The sequence below is a fragment of the Copadichromis virginalis genome, linkage group LG11 (genome assembly GCF_057382275.1).
Source record: "Copadichromis virginalis isolate Kocher_CV1m ecotype Utaka linkage group LG11, C_Virginalis_male_GT1.1, whole genome shotgun sequence".
Lineage (NCBI taxonomy): Eukaryota > Metazoa > Chordata > Actinopteri > Cichliformes > Cichlidae > Copadichromis > Copadichromis virginalis.
The window spans coordinates 6,706,854-6,721,165 of record NC_140628.1 but is presented as its reverse complement, the minus strand read 5'-3'; positions in this window follow the sequence as shown (position 1 = coordinate 6,721,165).

Sequence of the window (14,312 nt, the reverse complement as noted above, 5' to 3'; positions counted from 1 at the left end):
CTTATGGAACTCAATATCCCCGTGCTGGGCAAACAGGTTTTGCAGCCGTTTGAGCTAAGATTTTAAAATTATTCACATAATGAAAACCTATACTTTGTCTCGGGCGAGTTTCCCATTCAAATGCATGTAACAGTGAGAAACGCATTGTCTTGGCGAAAGAAAGCATTTTTGTACAACTTCATATAAATCGCTGTAACTTTTGATAGAAGACTCAGACAAACATGTTCAGGGCTTTATCTTATAGAACTCAATATCCCCGTGCTGGGCAAACAGGTTTTGCAGCCGTTTGAGCTAAGATTTTAAAATTATTCACATAATGAAAACCTATACTTTGTCTCGGGCGAGTTTCCCATTCAAATGCATGTAACAGTGAGAAACGCATTGTCTTGGCGAAAGAAAGCATTTTTGTACAACTTCATATAAATCGCTGTAACTTTTGATAGAAGACTCAGAAACACATGTTTAGGGCTTTATCTTATAGAACTCAATATCCCCGTGCTGGGCAAACAGGTTTTGCAGCCGTTTGAGCTAAGATTTTAAAATTATTCACATAATGAAAACCTATACTTTGTTTCAGGCGAGTTTCCCATTCAAATGCATGTAACAGTGAGAAACACATTGTCTTGGCGAAAGAAAGCATTTTTGTACAACTTCATATAAATCGCTGTAACTTTTGATAGAAGACTCAGAAACACATGTTTAGGGCTTTATCTTATGGAACTCAATATCCCCGTGCTGGGCAAACAGGTTTTGCAGCCGTTTGAGCTAAGATTTAAAAATTATTCACATAATGAAAACCTACTTTGTCTCGGGCGAGTTTCCCATTCAAATGCATGTAACAGTGAGAAACACACTGTCTTGGCGAAAGAAAGCGTTTTTGAACAACTTCATATAAATCGCTGTAACTTTTGATAGAAGACTCAGACAAACATGTTTAGGGCTTTATCTTATGGAACTCAATATCCCCGTGCTGGGCAAACAGGTTTTGCAGCCGTTTGAGCTAAGATTTTAAAATTATTCACATAATGAAAACCTATACTTTGTCTCGGGCGAGTTTCCCATTCAAATGCATGTAACAGTGAGAAACGCATTGTCTTGGCGAAAGAAAGCATTTTTGTACAACTTCATATAAATCGCTGTAACTTTTGATAGAAGACTCAGACAAACATGTTTAGGGCTTTATCTTATAGAACTCAATATCCCCGTGCTGGGCAAACAGGTTTTGCAGCCGTTTGAGCTAAGATTTTAAAATTATTCACATAATGAAAACCTATACTTTGTCTCGGGCGAGTTTCCCATTCAAATGCATGTAACAGTGAGAAACGCATTGTCTTGGCGAAAGAAAGCATTTTTGTACAACGTCATATAAATAGCTGTAACTTTTGATAGAAGACTCAGACAAACATGTTTAGGGCTTTATCTTATGGAACTCAATATCCCCGTGCTGGGCAAACAGGTTTTGCAGCCGTTTGAGCTAAGATTTTAAAATTATTCACATAATGAAAACCTATACTTTGTTTCAGGCGAGTTTCCCATTCAAATGCATGTAACAGTGAGAAACACACTGTCTTGGCGAAAGAAAGCATTTTTGTACAACTTCATATAAATCGCTGTAACTTTTGATAGAAGACTCAGAAACACATGTTTATGGCTTTATCTTATAGAACTCAATATCCCCGTGCTGGGCAAACAGGTTTTGCAGCCGTTTGAGCTAAGATTTTAAAATTATTCACATAATGAAAACCTATACTTTGTCTCGGGCGAGTTTCCCATTCAAATGCATGTAACAGTGAGAAACGCATTGTCTTGGCGAAAGAAAGCATTTTTGTACAACTTCATATAAATCGCTGTAACTTTTGATAGAAGACTCAGACAAACATGTTTAGGGCTTTATCTTATAGAACTCAATATCCCCGTGCTGGGCAAACAGGTTTTGCAGCCGTTTGAGCTAAGATTTTAAAATTATTCACATAATGAAAACCTATACTTTGTCTCGGGCGAGTTTCCCATTCAAATGCATGTAACAGTGAGAAACGCATTGTCTTGGCGAAAGAAAGCATTTTTGTACAACGTCATATAAATAGCTGTAACTTTTGATAGAAGACTCAGACAAACATGTTTAGGGCTTTATCTTATGGAACTCAATATCCCCGTGCTGGGCAAACAGGTTTTGCAGCCGTTTGAGCTAAGATTTTAAAATTATTCACATAATGAAAACCTATACTTTGTTTCAGGCGAGTTTCCCATTCAAATGCATGTAACAGTGAGAAACACACTGTCTTGGCGAAAGAAAGCATTTTTGTACAACTTCATATAAATCGCTGTAACTTTTGATAGAAGACTCAGAAACACATGTTTATGGCTTTATCTTATAGAACTCAATATCCCCGTGCTGGGCAAACAGGTTTTGCAGCCGTTTGAGCTAAGATTTTAAAATTATTCACATAATGAAAACCTATACTTTGTCTCGGGCGAGTTTCCCATTCAAATGCATGTAACAGTGAGAAACGCATTGTCTTGGCGAAAGAAAGCATTTTTGTACAACTTCATATAAATCGCTGTAACTTTTGATAGAAGACTCAGACAAACATGTTTAGGGCTTTATCTTATGGAACTCAATATCCCCGTGCTGGGCAAACAGGTTTTGCAGCCGTTTGAGCTAAGATTTTAAAATTATTCACATAATGAAAACCTATACTTTGTTTCAGGCGAGTTTCCCATTCAAATGCATGTAACAGTGAGAAACGCATTGTCTTGGCGAAAGAAAGCATTTTTGTACAACGTCATATAAATAGCTGTAACTTTTGATAGAAGACTCAGACAAACATGTTTAGGGCTTTATCTTATGGAACTCAATATCCCCGTGCTGGGCAAACAGGTTTTGCAGCCGTTTGAGCTAAGATTTTAAAATTATTCACATAATGAAAACCTATACTTTGTTTCAGGCGAGTTTCCCATTCAAATGCATGTAACAGTGAGAAACACACTGTCTTGGCGAAAGAAAGCATTTTTGTACAACTTCATATAAATCGCTGTAACTTTTGATAGAAGACTCAGAAACACATGTTTATGGCTTTATCTTATAGAACTCAATATCCCCGTGCTGGGCAAACAGGTTTTGCAGCCGTTTGAGCTAAGATTTTAAAATTATTCACATAATGAAAACCTATACTTTGTTTCAGGCGAGTTTCCCATTCAAATGCATGTAACAGTGAGAAACGCATTGTCTTGGCGAAAGAAAGCATTTTTGTACAACTTCATATAAATCGCTGTAACTTTTGATAGAAGACTCAGAAACACATGTTTATGGCTTTATCTTATAGAACTCAATATCCCCGTGCTGGGCAAACAGGTTTTGCAGCCGTTTGAGCTAAGATTTTAAAATTATTCACATAATGAAAACCTATACTTTGTTTCAGGCGAGTTTCCCATTCAAATGCATGTAACAGTGAGAAACACACTGTCTTGGCGAAAGAAAGCATTTTTGTACAACTTCATATAAATCGCTGTAACTTTTGATAGAAGACTCAGAAACACATGTTTAGGGCTTTATCTTATAGAACTCAATATCCCCGTGCTGGGCAAACAGGTTTTGCAGCCGTTTGAGCTAAGATTTTAAAATTATTCACATAATGAAAACCTATACTTTGTCTCGGGCGAGTTTCCCATTCAAATGCATGTAACAGTGAGAAACGCATTGTCTTGGCGAAATAAAGCGTTTTTGAACAACTTCATATAAATCGCTGTAACTTTTGATAGAAGACTCAGAAACACATGTTTAGGGCTTTATCTTATGGAACTCAATATCCCCGTGCTGGGCAAACAGGTTTTGCAGCCGTTTGAGCTAAGATTTAAAAATTATTCACATAATGAAAACCTATACTTTGTCTCGGGTGAGTTTCCCATTCAAATGCACGTAACAGTGAGAAACGCATTGTCTTGGCGAAAGAAAGCATTTTTGTACAACTTCATATAAATCGCTGTAACTTTTGATAGAAGACTCAGACAAACATGTTTATGGCTTTATCTTATGGAACTCAATATCCCCGTGCTGGGCAAACAGGTTTTGCAGCCGTTTGAGCTAAGATTTTAAAATTATTCACATAATGAAAACCTATACTTTGTTTCAGGCGAGTTTCCCATTCAAATGCATGTAACAGTGAGAAATACACTGTCTTGGCGAAATAAAGCGTTTTTCAACCACTTCATATAAATCGCTGTAACTTTTGATAGAAGACTCAGACAAACATATTTATGGCTTTATCTTATAGAACTCAATATCCCCATACTGGGCAAACAGGTTTTGCAGCCGTTTGAGCTAAGATTTAAAAATTATTCACATAATGAAAACCTATACTTTGTCTCGGGCGAGTTTCCCATTCAAATGCATGTAACAGTGAGAAACGCATTGTCTTGGCGAAAGAAAGCATTTTTGTACAACGTCATATAAATAGCTGTAACTTTTGATAGAAGACTCAGACAAACATGTTTAGGGCTTTATCTTATGGAACTCAATATCCCCGTGCTGGGCAAACAGGTTTTGCAGCCGTTTGAGCTAAGATTTTAAAATTATTCACATAATGAAAACCTATACTTTGTTTCAGGCGAGTTTCCCATTCAAATGCATGTAACAGTGAGAAACGCATTGTCTTGGCGAAATAAAGCGCTTTTGAACAACTTCATATAAATCGTTGTAACTTTTGATAGAAGACTCAGACAAACATGTTTATGGCTTTATCTTATGGAACTCAATATCCCCGTGCTGGGCAAACAGGTTTTGCAGCCGTTTGAGCTAAGATTTTAAAATTATTCACATAATGAAAACCTATACTTTGTTTCAGGCGAGTTTCCCATTCAAATGCATGTAACAGTGAGAAACGCATTGTCTTGGCGAAAGAAAGCATTTTTGTACAACTTCATATAAATCGCTGTAACTTTTGATAGAAGACTCAGAAACACATGTTTATGGCTTTATCTTATAGAACTCAATATCCCCGTGCTGGGCAAACAGGTTTTGCAGCCGTTTGAGCTAAGATTTTAAAATTATTCACATAATGAAAACCTATACTTTGTTTCAGGCGAGTTTCCCATTCAAATGCATGTAACAGTGAGAAACACACTGTCTTGGCGAAAGAAAGCATTTTTGTACAACTTCATATAAATCGCTGTAACTTTTGATAGAAGACTCAGAAACACATGTTTAGGGCTTTATCTTATAGAACTCAATATCCCCGTGCTGGGCAAACAGGTTTTGCAGCCGTTTGAGCTAAGATTTTAAAATTATTCACATAATGAAAACCTATACTTTGTCTCGGGCGAGTTTCCCATTCAAATGCATGTAACAGTGAGAAACGCATTGTCTTGGCGAAATAAAGCGTTTTTGAACAACTTCATATAAATCGCTGTAACTTTTGATAGAAGACTCAGAAACACATGTTTATGGCTTTATCTTATGGAACTCAATATCCCCGTGCTGGGCAAACAGGTTTTGCAGCCGTTTGAGCTAAGATTTAAAAATTATTCACATAATGAAAACCTATACTTTGTCTCGGGTGAGTTTCCCATTCAAATGCACGTAACAGTGAGAAACGCATTGTCTTGGCGAAAGAAAGCATTTTTGTACAACTTCATATAAATCGCTGTAACTTTTGATAGAAGACTCAGACAAACATGTTTATGGCTTTATCTTATGGAACTCAATATCCCCGTGCTGGGCAAACAGGTTTTGCAGCCGTTTGAGCTAAGATTTTAAAATTATTCACATAATGAAAACCTATACTTTGTTTCAGGCGAGTTTCCCATTCAAATGCATGTAACAGTGAGAAACGCATTGTCTTGGCGAAATAAAGCGTTTTTGAACAACTTCATATAAATCGCTGTAACTTTTGATAGAAGACTCAGAAACACATGTTTATGGCTTTATCTTATAGAACTCAATATCCCCGTGCTGGGCAAACAGGTTTTGCAGCCGTTTGAGCTAAGATTTTAAAATTATTCACATAATGAAAACCTATACTTTGTCTCGGGCGAGTTTCCCATTCAAATGCATGTAACAGTGAGAAACACACTGTCTTGGCGAAAGAAAGCATTTTTGTACAACTTCATATAAATCGCTGTAACTTTTGATAGAAGACTCAGACAAACATGTTTAGGGCTTTATCTTATGGAACTCAATATCCCCGTGCTGGGCAAACAGGTTTTTCAGCCGTTTGAGCTAAGATTTTAAAATTATTCACATAATGAAAACCTATACTTTGTCTCGGGCGAGTTTCCCATTCAAATGCATGTAACAGTGAGAAACGCATTGTCTTGGCGAAATAAAGCGTTTTTGAACAACTTCATATAAATCGCTGTAACTTTTGATAGAAGACTCAGAAACACATGTTTAGGGCTTTATCTTATGGAACTCAATATCCCCGTGCTGGGCAAACAGGTTTTGCAGCCGTTTGAGCTAAGATTTAAAAATTATTCACATAATGAAAACCTATACTTTGTCTCGGGTGAGTTTCCCATTCAAATGCACGTAACAGTGAGAAACGCATTGTCTTGGCGAAAGAAAGCATTTTTGTACAACTTCATATAAATCGCTGTAACTTTTGATAGAAGACTCAGACAAACATGTTTATGGCTTTATCTTATGGAACTCAATATCCCCGTGCTGGGCAAACAGGTTTTGCAGCCGTTTGAGCTAAGATTTTAAAATTATTCACATAATGAAAACCTATACTTTGTTTCAGGCGAGTTTCCCATTCAAATGCATGTAACAGTGAGAAATACACTGTCTTGGCGAAATAAAGCGTTTTTCAACCACTTCATATAAATCGCTGTAACTTTTGATAGAAGACTCAGACAAACATATTTATGGCTTTATCTTATAGAACTCAATATCCCCATACTGGGCAAACAGGTTTTGCAGCCGTTTGAGCTAAGATTTTAAAATTATTCACATAATGAAAACCTATACTTTGTCTCGGGCGAGTTTCCCATTCAAATGCATGTAACAGTGAGAAACGCATTGTCTTGGCGAAAGAAAGCATTTTTGTACAACTTCATATAAATCGCTGTAACTTTTGATAGAAGACTCAGAAACACATGTTTAGGGCTTTATCTTATGGAACTCAATATCCCCGTGCTGGGCAAACAGGTTTTGCAGCCGTTTGAGCTAAGATTTTAAAATTATTCACATAATGAAAACCTATACTTTGTTTCAGGCGAGTTTCCCATTCAAATGCATGTAACAGTGAGAAACGCATTGTCTTGGCGAAAGAAAGCATTTTTGTACAACTTCATATAAATCGCTGTAACTTTTGATAGAAGACTCAGACAAACATGTTTAGGGCTTTATCTTATAGAACTCAATAGCCCCGTGCTGGGCAAACAGGTTTTGCAGCCGTTTGAGCTAAGATTTTAAAATTATTCACATAATGAAAACCTATACTTTGTCTCGGGCGAGTTTCCCATTCAAATGCATGTAACAGTGAGAAACGCATTGTCTTGGCGAAAGAAAGCATTTTTGTACAACGTCATATAAATAGCTGTAACTTTTGATAGAAGACTCAGACAAACATGTTTAGGGCTTTATCTTATGGAACTCAATATCCCCGTGCTGGGCAAACAGGTTTTGCAGCCGTTTGAGCTAAGATTTTAAAATTATTCACATAATGAAAACCTATACTTTGTTTCAGGCGAGTTTCCCATTCAAATGCATGTAACAGTGAGAAACGCATTGTCTTGGCGAAATAAAGCGTTTTTGAACAACTTCATATAAATCGCTGTAACTTTTGATAGAAGACTCAGAAACACATGTTTATGGCTTTATCTTATGGAACTCAATATCCCCGTGCTGGGCAAACAGGTTTTGCAGCCGTTTGAGCTAAGATTTAAAAATTATTCACATAATGAAAACCTATACTTTGTCTCGGGTGAGTTTCCCATTCAAATGCACGTAACAGTGAGAAACGCATTGTCTTGGCGAAAGAAAGCATTTTTGTACAACTTCATATAAATCGCTGTAACTTTTGATAGAAGACTCAGACAAACATGTTTATGGCTTTATCTTATGGAACTCAATATCCCCGTGCTGGGCAAACAGGTTTTGCAGCCGTTTGAGCTAAGATTTTAAAATTATTCACATAATGAAAACCTATACTTTGTCTCGGGCGAGTTTCCCATTCAAATGCATGTAACAGTGAGAAACGCATTGTCTTGGCGAAAGAAAGCATTTTTGTACAACTTCATATAAATCGCTGTAACTTTTGATAGAAGACTCAGACAAACATGTTTAGGGCTTTATCTTATGGAACTCAATATCCCCGTGCTGGGCAAACAGGTTTTTCAGCCGTTTGAGCTAAGATTTTAAAATTATTCACATAATGAAAACCTATACTTTGTTTCAGGCGAGTTTCCCATTCAAATGCATGTAACAGTGAGAAACGCATTGTCTTGGCGAAAGAAAGCATTTTTGTACAACTTCATATAAATCGCTGTAACTTTTGATAGAAGACTCAGAAACACATGTTTATGGCTTTATCTTATAGAACTCAATATCCCCGTGCTGGGCAAACAGGTTTTGCAGCCGTTTGAGCTAAGATTTTAAAATTATTCACATAATGAAAACCTATACTTTGTCTCGGGCGAGTTTCCCATTCAAATGCATGTAACAGTGAGAAACGCATTGTCTTGGCGAAATAAAGCGTTTTTGAACAACTTCATATAAATCGCTGTAACTTTTGATAGAAGACTCAGAAACACATGTTTATGGCTTTATCTTATGGAACTCAATATCCCCGTGCTGGGCAAACAGGTTTTGCAGCCGTTTGAGCTAAGATTTAAAAATTATTCACATAATGAAAACCTATACTTTGTCTCGGGTGAGTTTCCCATTCAAATGCACGTAACAGTGAGAAACGCATTGTCTTGGCGAAAGAAAGCATTTTTGTACAACTTCATATAAATCGCTGTAACTTTTGATAGAAGACTCAGACAAACATGTTTATGGCTTTATCTTATGGAACTCAATATCCCCGTGCTGGGCAAACAGGTTTTGCAGCCGTTTGAGCTAAGATTTTAAAATTATTCACATAATGAAAACCTATACTTTGTTTCAGGCGAGTTTCCCATTCAAATGCATGTAACAGTGAGAAACGCATTGTCTTGGCGAAATAAAGCGTTTTTGAACAACTTCATATAAATCGCTGTAACTTTTGATAGAAGACTCAGAAACACATGTTTATGGCTTTATCTTATAGAACTCAATATCCCCGTGCTGGGCAAACAGGTTTTGCAGCCGTTTGAGCTAAGATTTTAAAATTATTCACATAATGAAAACCTATACTTTGTCTCGGGCGAGTTTCCCATTCAAATGCATGTAACAGTGAGAAACACACTGTCTTGGCGAAAGAAAGCATTTTTGTACAACTTCATATAAATCGCTGTAACTTTTGATAGAAGACTCAGACAAACATGTTTAGGGCTTTATCTTATGGAACTCAATATCCCCGTGCTGGGCAAACAGGTTTTTCAGCCGTTTGAGCTAAGATTTTAAAATTATTCACATAATGAAAACCTATACTTTGTCTCGGGCGAGTTTCCCATTCAAATGCATGTAACAGTGAGAAACGCATTGTCTTGGCGAAATAAAGCGTTTTTGAACAACTTCATATAAATCGCTGTAACTTTTGATAGAAGACTCAGAAACACATGTTTAGGGCTTTATCTTATGGAACTCAATATCCCCGTGCTGGGCAAACAGGTTTTGCAGCCGTTTGAGCTAAGATTTAAAAATTATTCACATAATGAAAACCTATACTTTGTCTCGGGTGAGTTTCCCATTCAAATGCACGTAACAGTGAGAAACGCATTGTCTTGGCGAAAGAAAGCATTTTTGTACAACTTCATATAAATCGCTGTAACTTTTGATAGAAGACTCAGACAAACATGTTTATGGCTTTATCTTATGGAACTCAATATCCCCGTGCTGGGCAAACAGGTTTTGCAGCCGTTTGAGCTAAGATTTTAAAATTATTCACATAATGAAAACCTATACTTTGTTTCAGGCGAGTTTCCCATTCAAATGCATGTAACAGTGAGAAATACACTGTCTTGGCGAAATAAAGCGTTTTTCAACCACTTCATATAAATCGCTGTAACTTTTGATAGAAGACTCAGACAAACATATTTATGGCTTTATCTTATAGAACTCAATATCCCCATACTGGGCAAACAGGTTTTGCAGCCGTTTGAGCTAAGATTTTAAAATTATTCACATAATGAAAACCTATACTTTGTCTCGGGCGAGTTTCCCATTCAAATGCATGTAACAGTGAGAAACGCATTGTCTTGGCGAAAGAAAGCATTTTTGTACAACTTCATATAAATCGCTGTAACTTTTGATAGAAGACTCAGAAACACATGTTTAGGGCTTTATCTTATGGAACTCAATATCCCCGTGCTGGGCAAACAGGTTTTGCAGCCGTTTGAGCTAAGATTTTAAAATTATTCACATAATGAAAACCTATACTTTGTTTCAGGCGAGTTTCCCATTCAAATGCATGTAACAGTGAGAAACGCATTGTCTTGGCGAAAGAAAGCATTTTTGTACAACTTCATATAAATCGCTGTAACTTTTGATAGAAGACTCAGACAAACATGTTTAGGGCTTTATCTTATAGAACTCAATAGCCCCGTGCTGGGCAAACAGGTTTTGCAGCCGTTTGAGCTAAGATTTTAAAATTATTCACATAATGAAAACCTATACTTTGTCTCGGGCGAGTTTCCCATTCAAATGCATGTAACAGTGAGAAACGCATTGTCTTGGCGAAAGAAAGCATTTTTGTACAACGTCATATAAATAGCTGTAACTTTTGATAGAAGACTCAGACAAACATGTTTAGGGCTTTATCTTATGGAACTCAATATCCCCGTGCTGGGCAAACAGGTTTTGCAGCCGTTTGAGCTAAGATTTTAAAATTATTCACATAATGAAAACCTATACTTTGTTTCAGGCGAGTTTCCCATTCAAATGCATGTAACAGTGAGAAACGCATTGTCTTGGCGAAATAAAGCGTTTTTGAACAACTTCATATAAATCGCTGTAACTTTTGATAGAAGACTCAGAAACACATGTTTATGGCTTTATCTTATGGAACTCAATATCCCCGTGCTGGGCAAACAGGTTTTGCAGCCGTTTGAGCTAAGATTTAAAAATTATTCACATAATGAAAACCTATACTTTGTCTCGGGTGAGTTTCCCATTCAAATGCACGTAACAGTGAGAAACGCATTGTCTTGGCGAAAGAAAGCATTTTTGTACAACTTCATATAAATCGCTGTAACTTTTGATAGAAGACTCAGACAAACATGTTTATGGCTTTATCTTATGGAACTCAATATCCCCGTGCTGGGCAAACAGGTTTTGCAGCCGTTTGAGCTAAGATTTTAAAATTATTCACATAATGAAAACCTATACTTTGTCTCGGGCGAGTTTCCCATTCAAATGCATGTAACAGTGAGAAACACACTGTCTTGGCGAAAGAAAGCATTTTTGTACAACTTCATATAAATCGCTGTAACTTTTGATAGAAGACTCAGACAAACATGTTTAGGGCTTTATCTTATGGAACTCAATATCCCCGTGCTGGGCAAACAGGTTTTTCAGCCGTTTGAGCTAAGATTTTAAAATTATTCACATAATGAAAACCTATACTTTGTCTCGGGCGAGTTTCCCATTCAAATGCATGTAACAGTGAGAAACGCATTGTCTTGGCGAAATAAAGCGTTTTTGAACAACTTCATATAAATCGCTGTAACTTTTGATAGAAGACTCAGAAACACATGTTTAGGGCTTTATCTTATGGAACTCAATATCCCCGTGCTGGGCAAACAGGTTTTGCAGCCGTTTGAGCTAAGATTTAAAAATTATTCACATAATGAAAACCTATACTTTGTCTCGGGTGAGTTTCCCATTCAAATGCACGTAACAGTGAGAAACGCATTGTCTTGGCGAAAGAAAGCATTTTTGTACAACTTCATATAAATCGCTGTAACTTTTGATAGAAGACTCAGACAAACATGTTTATGGCTTTATCTTATGGAACTCAATATCCCCGTGCTGGGCAAACAGGTTTTGCAGCCGTTTGAGCTAAGATTTTAAAATTATTCACATAATGAAAACCTATACTTTGTTTCAGGCGAGTTTCCCATTCAAATGCATGTAACAGTGAGAAATACACTGTCTTGGCGAAATAAAGCGTTTTTCAACCACTTCATATAAATCGCTGTAACTTTTGATAGAAGACTCAGACAAACATATTTATGGCTTTATCTTATAGAACTCAATATCCCCATACTGGGCAAACAGGTTTTGCAGCCGTTTGAGCTAAGATTTTAAAATTATTCACATAATGAAAACCTATACTTTGTCTCGGGCGAGTTTCCCATTCAAATGCATGTAACAGTGAGAAACGCATTGTCTTGGCGAAAGAAAGCATTTTTGTACAACTTCATATAAATCGCTGTAACTTTTGATAGAAGACTCAGAAACACATGTTTAGGGCTTTATCTTATGGAACTCAATATCCCCGTGCTGGGCAAACAGGTTTTGCAGCCGTTTGAGCTAAGATTTTAAAATTATTCACATAATGAAAACCTATACTTTGTTTCAGGCGAGTTTCCCATTCAAATGCATGTAACAGTGAGAAACGCATTGTCTTGGCGAAAGAAAGCATTTTTGTACAACTTCATATAAATCGCTGTAACTTTTGATAGAAGACTCAGACAAACATGTTTAGGGCTTTATCTTATAGAACTCAATATCCCCGTGCTGGGCAAACAGGTTTTGCAGCCGTTTGAGCTAAGATTTTAAAATTATTCACATAATGAAAACCTATACTTTGTCTCGGGCGAGTTTCCCATTCAAATGCATGTAACAGTGAGAAACGCATTGTCTTGGCGAAAGAAAGCATTTTTGTACAACGTCATATAAATAGCTGTAACTTTTGATAGAAGACTCAGACAAACATATTTATGGCTTTATCTTATAGAACTCAATATCCCCATACTGGGCAAACAGGTTTTGCAGCCGTTTGAGCTAAGATTTTAAAATTATTCACATAATGAAAACCTATACTTTGTCTCGGGCGAGTTTCCCATTCAAATGCATGTAACAGTGAGAAACGCATTGTCTTGGCGAAAGAAAGCATTTTTGTACAACTTCATATAAATCGCTGTAACTTTTGATAGAAGACTCAGAAACACATGTTTAGGGCTTTATCTTATGGAACTCAATATCCCCGTGCTGGGCAAACAGGTTTTGCAGCCGTTTGAGCTAAGATTTTAAAATTATTCACATAATGAAAACCTATACTTTGTTTCAGGCGAGTTTCCCATTCAAATGCATGTAACAGTGAGAAACGCATTGTCTTGGCGAAAGAAAGCATTTTTGTACAACTTCATATAAATCGCTGTAACTTTTGATAGAAGACTCAGACAAACATGTTTAGGGCTTTATCTTATAGAACTCAATATCCCCGTGCTGGGCAAACAGGTTTTGCAGCCGTTTGAGCTAAGATTTTAAAATTATTCACATAATGAAAACCTATACTTTGTCTCGGGCGAGTTTCCCATTCAAATGCATGTAACAGTGAGAAACGCATTGTCTTGGCGAAAGAAAGCATTTTTGTACAACGTCATATAAATAGCTGTAACTTTTGATAGAAGACTCAGACAAACATGTTTAGGGCTTTATCTTATGGAACTCAATATCCCCGTGCTGGGCAAACAGGTTTTGCAGCCGTTTGAGCTAAGATTTTAAAATTATTCACATAATGAAAACCTATACTTTGTTTCAGGCGAGTTTCCCATTCAAATGCATGTAACAGTGAGAAACGCATTGTCTTGGCGAAATAAAGCGTTTTTGAACAACTTCATATAAATCGCTGTAACTTTTGATAGAAGACTCAGAAACACATGTTTATGGCTTTATCTTATAGAACTCAATATCCCCGTGCTGGGCAAACAGGTTTTGCAGCCGTTTGAGCTAAGATTTTAAAATTATTCACATAATGAAAACCTATACTTTGTCTCGGGCGAGTTTCCCATTCAAATGCATGTAACAGTGAGAAACACACTGTCTTGGCGAAAGAAAGCATTTTTGTACAACTTCATATAAATCGCTGTAACTTTTGATAGAAGACTCAGACAAACATGTTTAGGGCTTTATCTTATGGAACTCAATATCCCCGTGCTGGGCAAACAGGTTTTTCAGCCGTTTGAGCTAAGATTTTAAAATTATTCACATAATGAAAACCTATACT